Source organism: Stenella coeruleoalba, assembly GCF_951394435.1.
Source record: "Stenella coeruleoalba genome assembly, chromosome: 8".
NCBI lineage: Eukaryota > Metazoa > Chordata > Mammalia > Artiodactyla > Delphinidae > Stenella > Stenella coeruleoalba.
The window spans coordinates 58,908,677-58,930,969 of NC_137154.1; the positions used below are offsets into that span (position 1 = coordinate 58,908,677).

Here is a 22,293-nt window from a genome sequence, read left to right on the forward strand (position 1 = left end):
ACTCTTGCATCCAGGCTCTCTCTTCCCTCAGAGGGCAAAGAAACCCAGAGCATCTCCGGATTTTAACCTGGCTCCCATTTAGGTTAACGTTCCTCCTCATCCAGCCACTAGGCTTGTGGCTTAGGGACAAGGGTTCCCAAAGACCTGAACAGATTCGGTTCTCCCAAAATTCCTTCTGCAGTTCAACAAATCACTCCCAGCCTCTATTTCCATCACCATTTTTATTTATTTATTTTTTAGTTTTATCGAGATAATTGTATTTTCTTTCCTCTACTGATCGGAAGGTATAGATTTTAGTTATTTTTCAGTGGTTTTCCTTAAGTTTTGAAGATATAAATTGGCCTCTAAACTTTTCTAACAAAATTAAGAAACGCATTGTCTCTATCACACTACCAAATATGTGAGCTGTTTACATGTTTAATTACACATTTAACAGACCCTCTTCTGTGTCGTTACTGTGATAGAAAGTCTCTTCTCATTCTTCCTGTTAAATATCCCTACTTTTAGGTATCCAGCAGTTGACTTTACTAGCATATTATCAACTTTTGTGCTTATCGTTTTCCCCCACAACTTATTTCTGCATTTATTTTTCTTATCAATGTTACTTACTCTTTTTTTTTTTTAATTCTGGGTCTGCGGCGGTTGGGCCAGGGCCGGCGGCCAGGGGCTGAGGAGACCGGCGTGAGGGTTGCGGCTCCCGGCGGCGCGAAAAAGACCTGGCAGCGCGCCACTGGAGGCCGCACGGCGCACCAGCGTTTTCACGTAAGCCCCTTGGATCTCGCGAGAGTGCAGGAGCTCGGGCCTCCTCCCAGCGCCCAGGCGCTCGCCTAGTTACTCTCTTTAGTGAGGGAGTTGGAGTGCTAAAGTCAGCTAGCTTTGGTAAATAGGAAAACGTTTTCATTTTCTCTCACCCCTATTTGGTAGGTTATAGAATTCTAAGTTGAGTTTATCTTCAGCATTTTGGATATTATTCTGTGCTTTTATCTTAGAGATTCACCTAGTTTGTTTATATGTTTACCTCCCTTTTCTATTATCCCTTCCATTGGATGACAAACTCCATCATCTTTCAGGAAGCCACAGAGAATAAAAAAGGTCTGAAGAAACAAATAAAGGTAAGGAAGGTGTTGACGGCGCTGCAGCTCGTCAGTTTATAGTGTCGAGAGAGAAACAGAGAGAGCAGTTTGTTTCCTACTTCGGCGTTTTCAGGCTGGTGTGGCAAAAGGACGAGTCAATTAGTGAGCTGAAGATTCTGCCCGTGAAGGGTTAGATCACCAGATTCTGATTCAGGAGGGACAAAAGTAAACTCAGAAAATGAGTGATTTTTTACAGATGTATGTATTTTACTTATGTAACCGAACTTAACTTGGGTCTGCTTGCCCCTGTGCAGTGAAGTCAGCCTACTGACACCAGGTTTGGCGAAGGAAAGTGCAGTGTTTGTTGCAGGGCACCAAGCAAAGAGCCCAGACAGCTAGTGCTTAAAAGGCCTGAGTTCCCCGAAGACTTTCAGGGAAAGGTTTTCAAAGACAGGGTAAGGGATGGGGGTTGTGGCGTGCGTGATCAGCTCGTGGACATTCTTCTGATTGGTTGGTGGTGAGGTAATCAGTAGTCAGCGGCATCGACCTGGTTCCAACTGGTGTGGGGTCTACATGCTTGCGGGCAGCATCCAGTTAACTTCTTCCACCTGGTGGGGGTTTCTGTATCTGCAGAGCCTCTCAAAGGACATGGCTCAGAATATTATTTATAGCCCTTGAGGAGGAACTAAAGGCCCTTGACTTTGTTTAATGGCTAAACTATTATTATTTTGTCTTGCTTGACTGTTTTCCTTTCTTTCTGCATTTTCTCACTTCTCTGATTAAATTTACTCTTTGGAACTCAGGGAAGCCCTAGGGAGCTAAAGTTTCTCTTCAGACAAGAGGCAGGAGGAGGACACGGAGGGAGGGGGTGCTCTCCTAGGAAGGCCCCATAGGGTCCTGCTCAGTTACACTTAGAGAAGCTTCTAGTTGACTCCATATTAAGAAAGTCCAATGCTGAGGAATTTTGAATCCCTTCAATGATCTGGAAACTTTCATTTTCATCTTTAGCCCTGGCTCAGCACTCTTTTTCCCCGTCTAGACTGCTCACTGCAGGGATGGTCTGACCATTCTCTATGGGCTGTCTTGTTTCCCCATCCATCGGATCAAGTTGGGAACACAGACCTTTCTTTTTTTGCGGTACGTGGGCCTCTCACTGTTGTGGCCTCTCCCATTGCGGAGCACAGGCTCAGCGGCCATGGCTCACGGGCCCAGCCGCTCCGCAGCATGTGGGATCCTCCCGGACCGGGGCACAAATCCGTGTCCCCTGCATTGAAAGGCGGACTCTCAACCACTGCGCCACCAGGGAAGCCCAACACAGACCTTTTGACTAATTTCCTCAAAGAATCTTGATGTCACTTATGCCAAGGTGAAATAGATGTGACTGGATTGGCGGAAGACAGAGGGTCGCATTCACCACAGTAAAAATTTAAGTTTGATTATTAGATAATTATATTCCTATTTTTAAAAACAAACATATAAAACTCAAAAAAGAAAAGAAATTATTTCTTCCGCTCTGACTCCAGTATATCCAGTATCTGAAGTCCTGGGATTTAGTCAGTCTTTCTCCCTCTCTGTCTCTCTGTTTCTATCTCTCAGTTTATTCTCTTGTCTCTATTATTTTTTTAATTAATTTTTTAATTGCAGTATAGTTGATTTACAATGTTTTGTTAGTTATACATGTACAGCTAAGTGATTCAGTTATATGTATACATATATCCACTCTTTTTTAGACTCTATTCCCATATAGGGCATTACAGAGTATTTAATAGAGTTCCCTGTGCTATACAGTAGGTTCTTATTAGTTATCTATTTTATATGTAGTAGTGTGTATATGTCAATCCCAATCTCCCAATTTATCCCCCGCCTCCTTTCCCCTTGGTAACCATAAGTTTGTTTTCTGTGACTCAATTTCTGTTTTGTAAATAGGTTCATTTGTACCATTTTTTTAGATTACACATATAAGCGATATAATATTTGTCTTTCTCTGTTCTGACTTATTTCACTCCATATGACAAGCTCTAGGTCCATCCATGTCACTGCAAATGGCGTTATTTAGTTCTTTTTTATGGCCAAGTAATATTCCATTGTATATATGTACAACATCTGCTTTATCCATTTCTCTGATGGACATTTAGTTTGCTTCCATGTGCTAGCTATAGTGAATAGTGCTGCAGTGAACATTGGGGTGCATGTATCCCTTCAAATTATGCTTTTCTCCGGATATATGCCCAGGAGTGGGATTGCTGGGTCATATGGTAGCTCTGTTTTTGGTTTTCTAAGGAATCTCCATACTCTTCTCCATAGTGGCTGTACCAATTTACATTCCCACCAACAGTGCAGGAGGGTTCCCTTTTCTCCATACCCTCTCCAGAATTTATTGTTTGTAGATTTTTTGATGATGGTCTCCTCTCTGTTCTTACCCTATTCTCTAACCTTTGTGCCTTAGGAAGAAAGAGACAGTTTCACCTATATTCTTTTGCAATGGAATCTCCAGACCCTACTGCCAAATAATTAAAGCCCTCCCTCTAGTTTACCAAGGATGTGGCCAAAGCTTTGCAATTACCCATTGTGAGGTAGCCCTGAATGGTGTCCAACTGAGGCTGCTTTCTCCAGATTCTCTTTACTTGCTAGAGCTGGGAGCAACACATGTAGTTACACTGAAGTTGTTTTTAATTTGTCTACCAGAATTATATTTTCCTTTATAACATGATTAATAAAAATGTAATTGAGTCCCTTTATATCCATTTATAGATAAAACAAACAAACACTAGCCAGGGAGACTGGAGTGCCATGAAATCAATATAGTTTACACTCAAAGTACTGATTGATGAGTAACTATGAGAAAGAAGAATAATATCTGACATAAAGCTCAAACCATAGATCAATTTGCACAAATACTGAATTACAATGGATTTATGTAAAGAAAACAGTGAGACATACTTTTATCACATTCATTAACATAAAATAATTACATAGAATAAAAATGTACTCTCTTTTACACCACTGACCTTAGAGAAATTTAACTTTTCAGTGCGTCTGAAGACACATGAGATATGAGAACACAGAGATAACCGTTGTCTTAGAAGTTCCTTTGGGCCAGATGAAGGAATTCAGATTCTATCCTTTAATGACTATGATTCTATAAATGACTAAACCTTTTCCAAATCTCACATTTTTCTGTAAAATGGGAACTAATATATAATTTCTAAGGCTATTAGGGAAATACAAGAAAATGGTATTTGTGAGGGTGTTTCTACAAATATAGAAAAAGTAATCAATTCTAGTTCTTAAATGGTATTCTGTCCTTCAAAAGAGTAGCTTATAAACGTAATTTACAAATATGAAAAAAAGTTAAAACAAAACTTGAAATATCATATTTAAATAAAATAGTTACAAAGATCGGGATTTATTTTCCCCTAAGACTATTTGTTTTTGTTTTCCCTCCCCAAAGTTTTTACTGTTTTCATACAACTGCTTTTGGCTCTAAACTAACACCTTTCAAATGATGTAAAGCAATGCGATGTGGAAATTCCTAGAAAGCAAAAGGAGTCAAGCACACAGGAACAATCTTTATTCCTTTGAGAGAAGCAGTTGCATAACTACAGATGGAAATTACAAGAAGTCTTATTTACAAAGCCATTTTTTCCTGTTCTTTCAATATTGGAAATGAAATCACTGTTAAGAGAGCTGTCAGACCTTATATATTTCAAATGATCCCATCACTCTCATTCTCTATCTTCTTGCCCAGATATAATGCATTTTCCATTGTTTCTAATTCCATTAATGAGGAAAAAGACATGCAAGTAAATGCCTGTTATAAAAATAATAATCTTATTAGGGTCACAAATGGGCTGAAGGTAAAATATGATTCAAAACAAACCATTTTCAGAAGATTTAAAGGACTTCATCTGTAAAGTGGATTACCAGAACAATAACAACTTCATTGTCTGATGAAAATTAACTGAAATTAAATGCACATATATATCATAAGGAACTAATTCAAGTTATATTGTATAATGTGCTTCTTATTTTAAGTTATTACTTTACAGTCTAGGTTTAGATGACTCCAGGCAGGCATGAAGTTTAGTTCTTCCCGAGATAATCAGATACTGGCCCCCATAATAATTCCCCAGAAAGGTTTTGGGAATAGCTCATATTATCTACACAGCTGGTGAGCGTGACAGAGATAGTAATACCTGCTGAGTAAGAGCTCAGATTCTAGAGCTGAATTGCCTGTATTCAATCTGTGTGACTCTGGGCAAGTCATTTACATTTCCATGCCTCAGTTTCCTCATCTGTGTAATGGAGAATAACAATTTTCCCTTACTTATAGGATTTTCGTAAGGATTAAGTAAGTTACAGATATAAATAACTTAGAATAATGTCTGGCACAAATAAGCACTTAAAATCGTTAGCTATGGTTACTCCTAAGCCATAAGGACCTTGTACCTTAAGATCTTCAGTTTATATTTTGCCCCTAGCTATTCCAGATCAGCAGGTTATTTCATAGACATACTGGCTATATGTCTCCCAGAACAGTTAAGAATGACTGTGAGGACATAAGACCCTCACCCCTGCAACATGACCAGCCTGAGCTTCTGGGCCCTTGGGGAGGAATTGACATGAGTTTCCTCCACTCAACAGCTGGTTGCCATCTATAGTCCTCTTTTCACACAATTAAGTTGTAACTTTTACAGACAAAGGGGACCTGTATCATTTATATCTTTTTTTTAAAATTAGTTCTATCTTTCCATTAATCACAATCATCTCATACTTATTTCTTTCAGTTAGGCAAAAACCCAATACAAACTAACAACAAATGTAAACTGTAAAAGACACAACTGGGTCAGAGTTCAAATGATGTCACCTGGACTCTTGAAGTTTCTATTGGCTCTGCTTTGCTTTGGGTTGGCTTCACTCTCAGTTAGGCTCAGGCAAATGTGACCATGCACAACTCCAGGTTTATATCTTCACAGCTAGCAGTAACAAAGATGCCCTTTCTCTCCTGCTCTCCAGGAGAGTCTGAGGCCTGAGCAGCTCTGCATGGGACAAATACTATCCCAGGAACAATCTAAAGGAAGTGCCTGGGAAATGTGTTCTCTGATTTTCAAAGCAGAGGTCACAGTGCCACCCCCATGGCAAAGGATGGGTGGCTCTGCTCTATCCAAACCACAGGGAAACAGAGGCTGTGTTGCCTGGTAATGGAGAAAGATATTGAACAGGGAAAAAGCAGCATATCTGTCACATTCCACCTTTCTCTTGCTAACTTCTTTCAATTGTACTATCCCATCAAACATGGCTTCTCTGAAGTTTGGCATAGCAATTAACTAATTTTTAAAAAATAATTTTTGTATGCCAAATTGAACATATAATAGTGTTAAGTAGAAGGTCAAACTTCTGGATTCATTAATCTTAACTCTGTAAAACATTTAGGACAATGTTTCCTAGCTGTCATAGTAAATATTTGTATTTTGCCCCTCATATGCCTTTAAGTACTATAATTCCTTCACACTTACTTTCAAAGTTTTTAAGTTTCCTAAGTTTTGTTTTGTTTTGTTTTTGCGGTACGCGGGCCTCTCACTGTTGTGGCCTCTCCCGTTGTGGAGCACAGGCTCCGGACGCGCAGGCTCAGCGGCCATGGCTCACGGGCCTAGCCGCTCCGCGGCATATGGGATCTTCCCCGATCGGGGCACGAACCCGTGTCTCCTGCATCGGCAGGCGGACTCTCCAACAACTGCGCCACCAGGGAAGCCCCTTTCCTAAGTTTTTAAAAGATTTTATTGGCTCATTACTAGTAGTTTATTCATGTATTCACTATTTATTGAGCATTTACTTTATGCTTATCACTGTGATCATTATTGGCTCTCTTATATGTATAAGTGATATATCTATATATCTACATATATTCCTTAGTCCTTACAACATCCTAAATCATTATCATGCTCTCACATAGAATTAAATATAGATTGCCTTGTATTGTAGCTATTACTGTATGTATTTTATGCATACTTATTAGGAAATACATTTATTAAGAATTGTGTTGTCTTCATTAGATAAATTTTATTTTGAAATAGTTTTAAATTTACTGAAAAATGGCAGAGATACTAGTACATTACTTTTTTCATCTATATAGCTACCACATTACTTGTCATAATGCCTTATGCTCAATAAATATTTCTAATATCAAGACCCACCAGTTCTGTTGGTCACTTTCATGAGGTAAAGAATTTAGAAATGTGTTTGGACAATTGTCCTGTTTAATTATATCCTTTTTATTATTGTGGTATTATTATTAACTGTAATACTAGGAAATACTCATCCATTTTGCCCTTAGAGAAAGGATAGAGGAAATAGAAAATAAACAGTCATCACCAAAACATTAGCTTTGGTCTGTTATGGGTGTCTGGATCAGAAACTGACAACAAGAAGGAGAATATTATTGGTTTTATCTAAATGAAAGATACTTATCAGAAACAAAAAATCATCTGGGAATTTGATATGATACAGTCATAAAGTTGGAATGGACCCTAGATATTATTCAGTCCAACTCCCATACTTTGCATATGAGGAAAAAGGTTCAGATGTGTTCAGTGACTTATAAAAAGGGCAATGTACCTATTAAGAAACAATGTTGGAAATAAACCATGGTCTCTGATTCTAAATCCAGAACTTTTTTGCCTATACCAGAATGAACAGTATATTACTAACCACTTAGGCAGTTCTTCTATACTAATTATTCTTTTGATAAGAATGTAGATTTCATCTCTTTTAATGTACCACTGAATGTTATGAGGCTCTGCCATTGTGAGTGGCAACATCATGGCCTTTTTTGCATCCAGGTTTTAGTGCTTGACATTGCTAGATTTGAATTCTGCCTCTGCCACTCCTTTTAGTGATGTGGTAATCATCAAATTAATCTAACAAAGTTTTAGTTTTCCAAGGTGTATATAATAACAATCTAAATTTACTCTGAGTATCAAACTGGGTCTTGGCTTAAAGAACCTTCTTTAGAGCCTGGCATATAATAGGCAGTCAATTAGTACTGCTTCCTTGCTCCACCACTCCTGTGGAGAGGGATAATTTTTCTAGGAGACAAGATGGTTTAGAAAATAGCCTGGATGTGGGAGTATGACTAGGTACTAATCCAAGTCTTCCATTGTTTTATGTGCAACTAATGTCTCTGACATATGGGTTCTTCATCCATTAAGCGGGGATAATATCTGTTTCATGTGATGTTATGAGCATTGAATGCCTAGCATACAGTAAGCACTCAGCAATTGTTCTGTAAGTTCTTCCATTTCCTATATTAGCTACCATTTGAAGCAAAATGAGATTTTGCTGATATTTTACATTTTTTAATGAGTTAAAAATTTGTTATAAAAATATTTTTAAATTATCAACCTTGTTTATAATTCACTCCAGAGAATAAAGACAATGCAATAGAAAATGTCTATCTATAGCTCTTTATACACCTGTTTCCCAAAAAAAACCTACAATTAAAAAGTCCTAATAAGAATATTTGCCAGAAAAAAATGCTTTATAAGAAATCTAGGTAATGTCTCTTAGAATGTAACAACAATGACCTATGTTCCTATTTATATGTGATATAGGTAATATATTCAGTAGAAGGAGGAAGATAACAATAGCTAAACCTGCATTAGGTGGTTTATATAGTATCTTAAATTTTCAAAATAACTCTCTGTATTATTATATTAACTTCAGTGATGGGGAAGCAAGGTTTCTAGAAAGTTAAATTATAACATGCCCAGCCTGACATCTTAGTAAGGTATTGATTCTAGATCTGAATCCAGATATGGTTGCTATCGAAGACATTTCTCCTTTCAGAAATTTTATTGTTCTTTACTGCTACACTCTATTTTCCTGTGATGAAGATAAGATGTAATAAAAAATTAAGACAGAAAAGTCTAGGAAAATTGAGAATACAAAAAGAGCAATACTGCACCTGGCTCTTCCTTCCCTAATTACTGGCTTCCTATTCAAAAGACAATAACATGTACAAATACCTACACACCCATAGTTGGTCATTTTGGTTGGCATCAGTAGAAATTAAAATAGACCATGAGCAACCTCTCCTTTCCTGGATACCAGTCTTTTAATTAATGACCCCACTCTTTCTACTACAACTAATTAGATTTTGTTAATTAGAAATTGAAACAAAAAGTGGTAAGTTAAGAATAATTTGCTTATGCTATGGTAGAATTTATAAACATCACATCAATGGTTACATTCTGCATAACTTTATAATGCATAATTCATCAGGTCACTGGCTACATTCAGCATAATTTTTTAGTGCAAAAACTAAAACTTGTGGATATTTTCTGCAGGCTGAAGTTTTGAATAAAGTATCAATTTCCCTTCACAGTTTATGAAAAGATCAGGCCCACTTTTACATCCTCTATGCCTGGGACACTGTTCTCTTCGAGCCTCTATGCACTTTCCTCCTGTGCAATTTGGAATCATGGCTCCATGGACAGCAGTGTGAGGGTTGAGGCTCAAGGCTGAGTTTGGGTGTAAGCTTCACCTCTTACTACACAAATTTCAGAAAAACATTCATATCCTAATCTTCAGATTTTCCCTTATTTGTAAAACGAGAATACTCTTTCAGCCCCATTTTGAGATTTGTTGGAAGGTCCAAATGAGAAAACATTTTTGGGAATAGTGCTTGTGTGCAAATTGTAAATGCCAAATGGAAAGACCCTGATATTCAGAGTGTGCAAGTGTGTGTGCACCAAACTTTACCGTTGCTACAAATCCTTACAACCTGCTCTTTCGCTTAAAATCTTTTTTTCTTGAAAGGCTTTGCTTTGCTTTCCTTTCAGTGGTGAATGTTCTCTCTGGAGTTCCTGCCTTGCTCTCTCTCCCTCCTTCCTCACTTCTCTTTTGCCTTCTTTATACATAACCTTCCACATAACTCTGTCTTTTCTAATCATAATCATAACAAGAACAACAACACTGAAGGTAAAGGCAATACCTAGTGTTTACTAAATACTATGTGTCAGGCATTGTTCATAGCACTTTGTGTGCTTTATCTCAGTCAATATTCACAACATCCTCATAAAGAAAATATCACTACCATACTCATCATGGAGACTTCCCCCTCCATCCATCCCATCCACTGCTTGTGAATTTTTCTCAAAATAAATTTATCTCTCTCCCTCCCCTTTTTTTCTTTCTCCTTCACTCTCTGCCTTTTCTTTCCATCCCATCTCTTGTTGCTCCAACAAGAAATCTGCTACATCTAAGCATTACTTCTCATGCTGCTATAAAAGTGACACAGATTATAGTAGAGCTGGTGCTCTAAAATTCACTTCATTCCTAATGCCTAATAGCTAGAAACAGCTATTTTTCTTTAGAAGGATCATCGTTAATGCAGGTGTGGAATCACTTCCTGCAAAACTCCTCTGTAGGATCAGTTCTTTCAGGGAAAAACAAAAACAAAAACAGAAAAAACGACCAAGACACTGCTAAGTTGCTTGACTGATATCAATTCCTTGTGACATGTTAATGCTTTTTTCCAATGGTAAGAGCATGAGAGTTGAATCAGAAAGACCTGAATTCCAGAACTACACAATCATCACTCAGACCTCACCACCGCCACCATGAAACAATTGTCATGTACACATCATTTTATTGTTTAGTGTTTTCTCATGTAAGCTCATCATACTCTGCCTTAGCCAGTTTGGAAATCCAGATGAATAGCTTTTCCCCCATATACTGCGGACTGGAAATGCTAAGGGAAAATATGATCCTACTTGTGATGTTGAGCTACTAGTGTTTGGCAAGAGGTAGAACAAAAAGGAAACTAATATTGGTTGTGTGTTTTGCTTTGCTCCAGGCAAAGTCCTATGTACTTCACATACAGCTCAATAGCAGAAAGCCCATTTTCAGTGAAGTTCGTTAGTCAGGGTTGGTGAGGTTTAGTAATTTGCCCATGGGTCAAGGGCACAGCCAGAATTAGAGCACAGGCCTGTTGGCTTTCAAGACCAACGTGTTCTCTGTTCAGTTAGCTGCTTCACTTCTTTCTGGGAAGGAAGGTTATGCTGTGTATGTTTAAAGTTGTATTCTTATCATTCACAAGTAATTCCTTGGTTTTCTTGGGCAAGTTTGGACATAGTTCTGACTCTTGGAACATTAGTTGCCTGCCATTTAGGATATCAAAAGGATAATTTATTGAATTATATCTTAGCTATACCAAAGTTAATATAACTTTAAAAACTTTTTCTAAGTTTTAATCAAGAAATGATTTTAGCCTCTGAGAAAATCTTATTCAATAATAACAGTCAAAATGGTAATAATGTATGTAATTTCACCATCTTAGATATGAAGACATTAATGGGACTTTTCAATTGATTCAAGCCTTTTCTCAAAATTTGGGTGCTGTGAAAACATCCCTTAAATCAGTTGAGCCATTTATTTCCTGGTGTTCTCATCTTTCTCTTACACTGGATGATTCTGCCTCTCTTGAATAACTGCAGTTTGCAAATCATTTTAATGTTTATTTCTCCAATTGACTTTCCTCTCAGATGTGAATAATTCATCTACACTTCTTTCCATGAGTCTCAAGTGCCAAATCCAATTGTATGTAATGTAATGTAATCTTGATGATTTTTGTGAGGAAAAGAAGAGAGAGTAAAGTAAATTCATCTTTTGAAAAATATATGGCCTTCATTGAATTTTATATGTAAAAGAGAAAAGAAATTAGTTGAAAAAGACAACTGATTTGTGTTTATTAAATACTACATATAACAATTCTGTGGCATAATATTTGGTATTTACATTGTGTTATGGGCTAAAATGTAAACAGAAATTACTTTTATGTTCCAGACAAAATGGTACCTTTCCAATGATTATATCATGAAATAAAATAGTTTGAGTTAGAAGACATTCAAAGACTTAAGGATAATAATGAAAAAGTCTTGGCTCAGTAAAAGTTGAAAGGTAATGGATTTGTTATTAGTTTTTCTTTTGAAATAGGTCCCCCAATTCTGGTGTTTCTTCATATTTTGAAAAAAATCTGGTTCATAAACCCCAACATTTTGGTACTGACAAAAGAGAAGAATACCAAAATTAGAATACAACACTAAGGTAGATGATGTATTTCTAAATGGCTGCATGTCATGATTTACGAAGACGGCATGATCCTCTTCCCAAAGCCTAATATATTCTTTCTTTACACCTGATGAAACAGTGGCATTTAGCGGTCATAGTGTAGTTGGACATCAGCAAGACCATTGAAGGAGCCTGTTTCAATCACCCTATATAGGAGAAAAAGAAATATGTGAAACAGAACCTAGAATGATAAGTCTGATTAGGAGCTAAGTGAATCATGAAAACAAGTTTTTATTGGCTAATCAACTTCCTCTACAATGAGATTTCTAGTGATTTAGCTGAGATCTTTGTCCATGGACCACTTTCCTTCATTTAAAAGTTGTATCTATGACTTGGTAACGACACCAAAGAAATACATGCCGGATTGATTAGTTATTATGAAGATGGGACAAACCAAGCATGTGTAGGATAGGTATACTAAGAAGAACTAACACGTATTGAGCACTGTGCTTTGGACTTTATGTCATCTCTCCTAATCTTCACAGCAACCCTACAAAACAGTGTCATTACTAACTTTTACACCTAAGGAAACTGAGCATTAGATAAAGACACACTTGCCTAAGCAGCACCTAATTCAAACAGGGCTAAAATTCAAATCATGAGTCTACATTCCTCACAGCATACTATTTTGATGCCTGAGCTCAGTATTCCCTATGCTTTTGACATCATGGTACAGTTCTAAAAAAGAAAGAAAGAAAAGACTTAGTTTGGATCCAGAAATTTTCAGTTATTAGAAATAAAATATCTTTCAGATATGTCTAAAATTACTCATCTAAAATGATCTTCCTTTCTATGAGCTACCTTTGAAAACCCTACTCATCTTCCTAGACCTAGCTAAAAAGTCACTTCCTCTATGAAGGCCTCTCTGACAACCTAGATGTTATAGATAACCATTTTTTTGCAGCTCTTGTTTTCCATAATGACTTCGGCATTCATACTTTTCATTCATACTTTTTTATGCCTTCCTTGCTTTAATTATTGTAATAATTTTAAAATGTTTAATTATAAACTTATTGTTTTATTCTAATGAATGATGAGTCCCTTGAAGGAAAGTACCAAGTCTGATTTATCTTTTAATTTCCACAAAATATTAAATATAATAGACATTCAACAAGTACTTGAATGAAAATATAAAGCCCATAAAGAGCTAAACTGATCTATTTACATGAATATGCAAAATTATCTGTGTAGCTTAGATATCCAATGTGTCTAAAGTTACTAGGAGGAAGTATCTCCAGAGAAGCAGATTTCAAAGAATTGCATAATATTAATATACATAAGTTTAAAATCATTTTCAAGGCCTCAGTGGTATCCTTTATCTATAACCTACTTCCAAATCATATCAATTTGTCACAATACTTCTTGCCCCCATGACATTGATGGAAATACCACCTCTCCTTAAAATGACCCAACCCATCTTTTCTTCCACTCATACTTGCAGACCCAGGTCAAACTTTACCTTCTCAAAGCAACCTTTCTTAATACAACTCTAGTCCTCCAGACCTTTTTTTAGGGGGGGGTGGGTTAGATGTCAGTTTTTATAAGTGTGTTCTGAGAATGACAACTGCCAATTATCTGGAGATCTGGTAGCTGTGAGAAGCTGAGTTTGGTGTAACTCCTCCTTCTGGAAGAAGTGAGGGAGCCCCAGGTTCCAGCTATTGCTTGTCCAGGAAGCCCAGAGGTTGAGGTGCTCAGTGTTGATTTTGAACAATCTTACTATTGCACCACAGTACCTAAGTGACTGTGGTAAATCAGTGTATAAATTTGATTCTGAAGGGGTGAGTACTGGGTACATTCTTTGCAGGAAGTAATATATACTGGGTAAGATATTATCAAAAATGCATTATACAACTGCAACTCAATAATTTTATTAAAGTACAAATTGCATTTTACTCCCTTCTTAACTCTCCATGATTGTTCCCTGCTCCCTGAATGTTCAACTATCTCACTATCGCAGCCTCTCTTGTTGTGGAGCACAGGCTCCAGACGCGCAGGATCAGTAGTTGTGGCTCACAGGCCTAGTTGCTCCGCGGCATGTGGGATCTTCCCAGACCAGGGCTCGAACCCGTTTCCCCTGCATTGGCAGGCAGATTCTCAACCACTGCACCACCAGGGAAGCCCCAAATCTCAACATTTTGATGAGGTCTTTACTCCCTCCTCTGAGCCCCACAGTGCCTGGTACTAGAAACTTCCTTAAAGTGTCACTATAATGATTGTGTTTTATTTCTTTTCCTGTTAGCTCTGGAGGATGAGACACTTCTCTTAGATTTCAAAAAATCCCTAGCTCCTATCACAGCATTCAGTTTTCAGTAATTTTTTGTTGAGTGATTGTTAACAACAACAATAACAAAATCCTAACTCATATGTAAAAGCAATAGAAAAATAGAATTGTTTCTTTATGGCCAACTATAAAGCAGATAATTTTGATTTTTTAATATTTTCAGATATTGAAATACAATGTTATAGGGCAGAACAATATTTTAAAAGGTAATAAATTCATGCCAGGAGGTCTTATGAAAACTTTATTCTGGATATGAAGCAAAGACTGTCCAACTCAGAGTATCTTGGCATGCATCTCATAAAAGGCTTACTTCAAAAGCTTAATGTATATACTAGGGTGCCTTTGCTCAGTCATTTTTATTAAAACCTGCTGATAATTAAATAGAAATGCTCTATGTGCTCAAGCTTAGAGACAGAGGTAATTGGTATGGGAAATCAAGGTAGATTAAAATGAGATTGTCTTAGGGAAATAGGTTTGTGCTTTCAGTGCTACCAAATGGGCTAAGAGCACCTGTCCTCAGTCTGGTGGACTGGCTCTTGAAAGGTGATAAGCAGACTCTGCTCTTTTCATGTGTCTGAGCCTTAAGAAAGGATCCCCAGCCTGCAAAGCATTTTTTTGTATAAATTTATTTATTTATCTGTTTATTTTTGGCTGTGTTGGATCTTCTTTGCTGCGCATGGGCTTTTTCTAGTTGTGGCGAGCGGGGGCTACTCTTTGTTGCGGTGCCTTCTCTTGTTGCGGAGCACAGGCTCTAGGCAAGCGGGCTTCAGTAGTTGTGGCACGTGGGCTCAGTAGTTGTGGCTCACGGGCTCTAGAGCACAGGCTCAGTAATTGTGGCGCATGGGCTTGATCTTCCCGGACCAGGGCTCGAATCCGTTTCCCCTGCATTGGCAAGTGGATTCTAGGGAAGTCCCCTGCAAAGTATTTTGAAATAAATATCTAAACCCAGAGTGTTCTAAACTAAAGAAAAAGCTTAAACAACAGCTTTGAATGAAGATTCATGTTTCTATTTTGTAGGTTTAAAAAATAGTGTTAGAATTGCCACATTAATCACTTAAAGGCTAGACATTAAAACGAAGACCCAATTACAAGGGATGAAAAACATGGATGAGGTAAGGGAAGAGAAAGATGAAGAGAGAGATAGAAGGAGCTAGGGAGAAAAACGATAAAATTAATATAGTTTAATAGATATGTAATTTGTTTCAGAAAACTGGACAGTTTAGGATTGTGGGAAGAGCAGTGGCTTAAACCTTGGCTCTGTCCCTTAGTCGCTACATGACCTTAATTGAATGACTTAGCTACCTTAATCTCCAATTAGTCATGCATGAAATTAAATTGATAATAATATCACTTTTGGGGAGATTTTGAGGATTAAATAAAATAGTATATGCAAAGTGCTTAGCAAATAGACACTTCAATAAATAGCAGATTATTTTAATGAAAATTTGATCCTGTTATTCACTTGCTAAAAGCCCTTCTCTCTGGTTTCCTACTGTGCTCAAAAACAAATCCAGGGCTTCCCTGGTGGCACAGTGGTTGAGAGTCCGCCTGCTGATGCAGGGGACATGGGTTCGTACCCCAGTCTGGGAAGATCCCACATGCCGCAGAGCGGCTGGGCCTGTGAGCCATGGCCGCTGAGCCTGCGCATCTGGAGCCTGTGCTCCGCAACGGGAGAGGTCACAACAGTGAGAGGCCCGCGAACCCAAAACAAACAAACAAACAAACAAAAAACAAATCCAGACTTATACTTGGCGCTCAGGTTTCCTCGAGTTCCATGTCTCCTGTGATCTCTCCAGCCTCACTCTGTGCCTCTTTTTTCTTGCCCATAGTGTTTCACTCTGACCCACTTTCAGTCCTTCCAACAGGTAATTTCAGAACCTTTTATTTTCTATCTGACAGGGACATTCCTCTTCCAGTAAATTTCTTACATAGCTAACCTCTCTTAGTCCTTAGGTCTTTTACTAAATGTTACTTCCACGGAGAGCTTTGCCTGGTCACCCTACTTATGTGCAATCTGCCCTCTTAAATACACAAGCACTCATAATTCTCTATGATTGCACTGTGATTCTTTCCATCAGTGTACTTTCAAAACTTTAATCATATTTGTTCATTTACTTCTGCCTCCTTAGCTACATTTTAATCACCTTGAAAGTAAAGACCAGGCATGCTTCCTTTAGGTGCCCAAAAAATGTTTGTTATATGAAGTAGGGGAGAGGAAGAAAGAATAGTGATATTTTTCTGAGTGCTCAATGGAGAAGCAGAACATTTTTAGGTAACAAGTCAGTCATAGGAATACTATATACCTAACTGAGAAAGACCCTATACTTGAAGTACAAATTTTGAGCAATTATAGCAAAAACACTTAGAGTAATTTTCTCTTACTACAAAGCAGTAAAAAAATAGATGGAAGAACTCTGTGGCACATATAAAAAGACAAGGTAGTGACAAATAATGGACACCGAACAGCACCAACTCAAGGAAAATATCCTTATGTAAACTTTGATAAGACCTTCACAAATTTTCTAGTAAAGACAGGAATGAAATTTGTAGCAGAACTCCACTCCATGCTATTTGCAAGTTGTGACAATTTGAAGAGGACTGGTTAATTTAGGTGAACATGTAATTATTTTAGGCAAGATCTCAGTTGCTACTTATGCATTTTTGGTGGGAATACAAAGGTCACAGTCATTTCAAAAACTGTTATTTATTGATAGCTGCAAAATGCCCATGCCATTAAACCTAACAATTCTACCTCTAGGGCTTTGTCCTTAAATAAGAATACAAAATACAAACTAAGCTTTATGCACAAAGACGTTAATGTTATTTACATCAATGAGACAGAATAATCATCCTAAAGGCATTCACATAACTATCATGTAGTACATAACATTCTGTTTTCAGAGAGTTTGTAATGTTATGGGACAACGCATATGTTATATTTTTTGTGAAAACAGATGAATTTAAATATTTAAAATGATAATTTCTATCTACCATTTAGAATTTTAGGAAATTTTTGAAAATGAACATATGTTCCTGTATCAGGTACAGTTCAACCACATAAACAAAACCGGTAAAATATATATCTATATATGGCATAAACCAATTATATTAAATATATTTAAAGTCTTATACTGAAAGCCTGAAGTCGTTAGGACAGGGAACAGGAAGGGAAGACCACAAGCAGCCTGTAACGCCACGGGCATGAGCTGAAGCTTGTTATCCACAGGTGTGCAGGCAGGAACAAAAATCCAGGAAGGGGCAAGAGAAGGTTATGGCAGATCCAGCTATTTGACGTCCCATCAGCTCAGGGAAGGCCTATGTACTCTTATAAAGGGTTCCCAACTGATTAAAGCAGACCCACCCCAAACAGTTTCCCTTTTGATTAACTTAAAACCTATTGATTAAGGGCTTTAATTATATCTGCACATCCCTTCACAGCAGCATCTGAATTAGCATTTGATTGAATAACTGGAGAAGGTGTGTGTGTTGGCTACAAAACGGCTTCTGTCTTCCTTTCATCTCCTAGCTCACTGAAAGAATGTTGCTGTAGCCAACACTAAGTGGAAACATGCTAGAAAAGGAATTTTGGCGACTGTAGTTCAGAACAACCAAGTAGACACATCACAAAGCCATCACATTCCTTTTATAAATAGAAAAAGAAAAATAAACTGATTAAAATCTTAATACCTGTATTAGCAATAGAAATAAAAAGGAACATACTATTTATTGAAACCTACTATGTGCCAGTTACTTGACATATGTGATATCATTTATCTTATATTATCAAATATTCATAATTACTTTGTCTCACTCATCAACTAGAATGAAAGTTATACAAAAGAAGAACTTGATTTGTCTTGTAAAGTGCTCTATTTCCAGTGCCTGGAAGAGGTTCTGGAACTTAATAATTACTTTCTAAATAAATAAATAAACCAACCAACAAAGAAATAAGTGTCTACAGCAAGATAATAAAGTAATTATCCCCATTTTACAAATAATAAAATAAAAATTTAAATAACCTTTCCTAGCTATGAAACAGATAAATGATAGAAACAGTTTGCAAATCCCTAAAAATTTGGTTCTAGAGTCTGAGTTCTTTGTGTACTGCTACTGTACCCACTAAACGTACTTATTCTTTCATAAAGGCCCTTTATGAACTGTAAGATGTCATCCAAGTTAAGGAATCATCATCACTTATTTTATTGTCTGAGATAAAAAGGAGAGGGGAAGAGAGGGAGGAAAGCATGAGCAGGTACATTCGCATCCACAGAAAAGGGGCTGGGAAAGCAGAGATCCTGGGCTGTGGCAGGTGAGGTCAGTGGAAGGCCATTTGGTCTGGAAAGAGCCCCTGTGGAGGCAACCAGGCTCTAAGACAGACAAGATCAATATGAAAATCAAAAGGATTATCTTTGTTTACATCCCAGGTACTGGAGTGTGAGAGTCTTTGGCAAGTGAAGGAGTAGGCTGTAAGTGATGGATGTCTCACTTAAATGAAGCTTTGCAAAGCCTTCATCATGTACTGGCAGAAAAGCCACAAGAGAATAAATGACTTTCTTTTAAGTTGCAAGAGCAGGACAGAGGAGACAGACAGTGTGAATGTCACAGTCCCCATTCAATTGATTTCTCAGCTGCTCATGCTGAAGAGTAGTGTCCCGAGGGAAGAGAAGGCTCACAAACACAGAAACCCAGGCAAGTTTGAGTTGTCTGTAATGAAGCCCAATAAATTTCTTTTACTTATTTCTAAAGAAAATTCTTTACCCATTATACAGAAATGTAACAAAATGCCAAAAAAAAAGAAAGAAGAAAAATAAATCATTATTTCACCACTCCTACAGTTTTTTTTTTTTTCAAGTTTTCCATTTTAACTTTTAATAGAAATGAGTTTCAGGCTTAAATTTACACACTGCAAACACACTTGCAAATCATATAGTTGAGCTGCACATTAATAAAACCAAATATATTAAAAGGCAACTTAATAAACCACAAAATATAGTGAGAAACTGTTTGGAATTTGCAAGCATTGCTCACTTGCTCATCCTATGCTCTCTGTAAAAGTATATTTTCCTTATGCATACAAGGATTCATTTACTGACTATAACGTTTAGAGAAATGTATGGAGTGGAGGATAATAGCAGTAACATTTCAACTAAAATATAAAAAGTGATTGGTGATTTTTGAACAATCTGAAATGAAGGTAATTACATCATAGATCTAGGGGAAACTAGAATCCAAATTTAAAAAATTAAAATAAACCTTAACAGGAACACATCTAGACTATAAAATGAGCAGTGCCTGCCCCTATGAGAGTCTATCATTGGTTTACAAACAGGGTAAGTCCCTTGGTAGGAAGTGGAAAATTTCACCCACAATAGGTAGGGAAAGCCAGTTGCTTAAAATAGGATGTTTTTCTAGAATAGAGTCCTCCATTCATCTTTTCATCTCTTCAGATATTTTAATATTTGTTGAGCATCTGTTCTGAGCCAAATACTGTCCTAGGAGTTGGAGATTGATTGGTTAGAGGATTAAGGTTTCTGGTTTCAAGTCGATAGACTGAAGAAGCCATGTGAATAAGGATTCTCAATTCCACACAAATAACTAGGGTTATAAAATAATTGATAAGACGTGCATGGACCCATTGGAGAGACACCTCAACTCTTCTCAAGATTTTATATGTTTTTCAGAGGAGGTGATGCCTAAGGTGAGACTTGAACAAAAAAGCAGGAATTAACAGGATGAAGAGGACACAGTGGAGGTAGCAAAGAGGGAACAACAAACAGGAAGACAGAGACAGGAGAGAGCATGGCTCAGTGTAAAAAGTAAAAATACTGTGATTAGAACATACCAATGAAGAGGAAATTAGTTTTTGGTGAGGCTTAAGAGATAAGCAGGGACTAGATCATGAAGAAATTTGTAATTCAAGATAAGGCATTTCATCTTTTGTCCCAAGAGCAATGGGAAAGTCATTGAATTATTTTAATCAGAGGGATTAGGTCTCTCAATTCTGGAGGGATGTAGTAGTTTTAGAGTGTCAGGCTATCAGCTCAGACATTATCAGGACATGGGAGGGGTGGGTGGGGAAGCTTTCCTAAATAAATGCATTCCTCTCCCTAACCCTGGGGCTCTCCTCTGAGCTCCTACATAAATGAACTCTGATTCACCATTTGAGGAAACCCACTGGAACACAACCAAAAAGCCTCCAGAATATACTCTCATTAAGATTACACAAATACAGATCTATTACCAGCCTGGCAAAAGAAAATTATAGCCGTAGATCAGTGTCCTAAGGATTTCAGTGAAGCTACTTGTAACACCTTTAGCCAATTGGCTTTGGAATTCTGGTACAACACAGTCAAATTTTTAAACTGAACTAACAGACTGGACAACATCATGAGGGCATTTGTCTGTATTGTAATAAGTGCCTACTCAGCAACATGTGAAGCCACGTTCTCCTGACGGCATCTCTGTTTTTTGATTCCGATATTGAGGTTGGATGTGCAAGGTCTAAGTAGTCTATATCCAATGAGTCCTTTAGCTGCATTTTGAAATCAATGTTCCTTAACTCTAAATATTCTTGTCCCTTACCGCAGCTTACCTGATCTATCCCTTTCTGTGACTGATGCTGCCTAAACCTTCCTCTTTAGACTCAGTCCAGACCTCTATTAGAGATCATTCCGCATTGCACTAAAATCATCACCTCTTTTGACCCCAGCCACCCCCACTGGACCATGGGCTAATGGAGGGCAAGGGCTGAGTCTTGTTCAGAGTAGAGGCTCCGTAAGTAGGAATTTAATGTCTCATCAAAGAGCATGAAGAGTGGGAAGTCAGACTATCCAAGTAAGGTGAGACCCATCACTGTGGCAGAGACCCTGTACCCGATTTAGTCTCAACATCTCTGGTGCCCCAAGTCTCTTTATTTCCTGTCCATTCCTCTCTGCAGGCAATTTATGACGCCCCTCACCACTACCACCACTACCCCCAACCCCCAGACAGTTCTCTTTCTGTCCTCCACCCACCTGCCTCTCCCTCTGTGTTTTGGCTTCTGGTTCAAGAAAGGAACTAAAGCCTCAACAGCCTCCAGGCATTCTTCTGGGATTTTATCATCTGACAACTTCAGATGACATGAACATTGGGCAACTTATAGTTAGGGAAAAGAAATTTGAAAAGAAATATCTGGCAAAGCAGGGTTTTTACAGTTTCATATATAGAACTGCACAGCTCAATTGTAAAAGACAACCCATAAAAAGGGACAGGGGTAAATGACTGAAAGAGGGTATGACTTCTGGGTTGCTGGTGATTTTCTATTTCTTTACTTGGGTGCTTGTTATGACAGGAATATTCCTTTGTGAAAATTAATTGAACTGTTCACATGTAATTTGTGCATTTGGGATTTGTTTGGTTAACTTTGACAGAACGGTATAAAATAAAAGGGAATTGAAAATATTTTCAGATAGAAAATTGCCTTAAGAGTTGCTGGCCTGTAGTAGGCATTTGAAAAACTTTCCGAATGGAAAAGGCAGATAATCGATCAATAATAAGTACTTTATAAATAAGTCCTCTTCAAAGTTCCAAAGATACACCCATGGAAATCACACATCTGTTACGAAGACTTGCACTGAAATTACTCTCTTTACAAGGAATCAGTACACAAAGATGCAAGAAAACATTTATTTCTTTTTGGTTCTAGTTAATTTATAAGCACTATCTTAAATGTTATTTTTTAAGTTGATACTTGTATTGATTGGTTTAATATAGTTGCTGGGCCTAATCTTCAAAATCAGCAAACAGTTATGAACACCATTAATGGGCTAA

General features: G+C 37.5%; 1 long non-coding RNA gene across 1 annotated transcript in view; it reads left to right on the top strand.

Annotated features, from left to right (window-relative positions):
* Positions 1–848: 848 nt before the first annotated feature.
* LOC307190809 overlaps positions 849–22,293 on the top strand; it is a 48,835-nt gene continuing 27,390 nt past the window's right edge. The window contains exons 1-2 of the long non-coding RNA XR_013829547.1: positions 849–879; positions 1,071–1,112. This is a non-coding gene — a long non-coding RNA (uncharacterized lncRNA). The remainder of the gene's footprint in view (positions 880–1,070; positions 1,113–22,293) is intronic.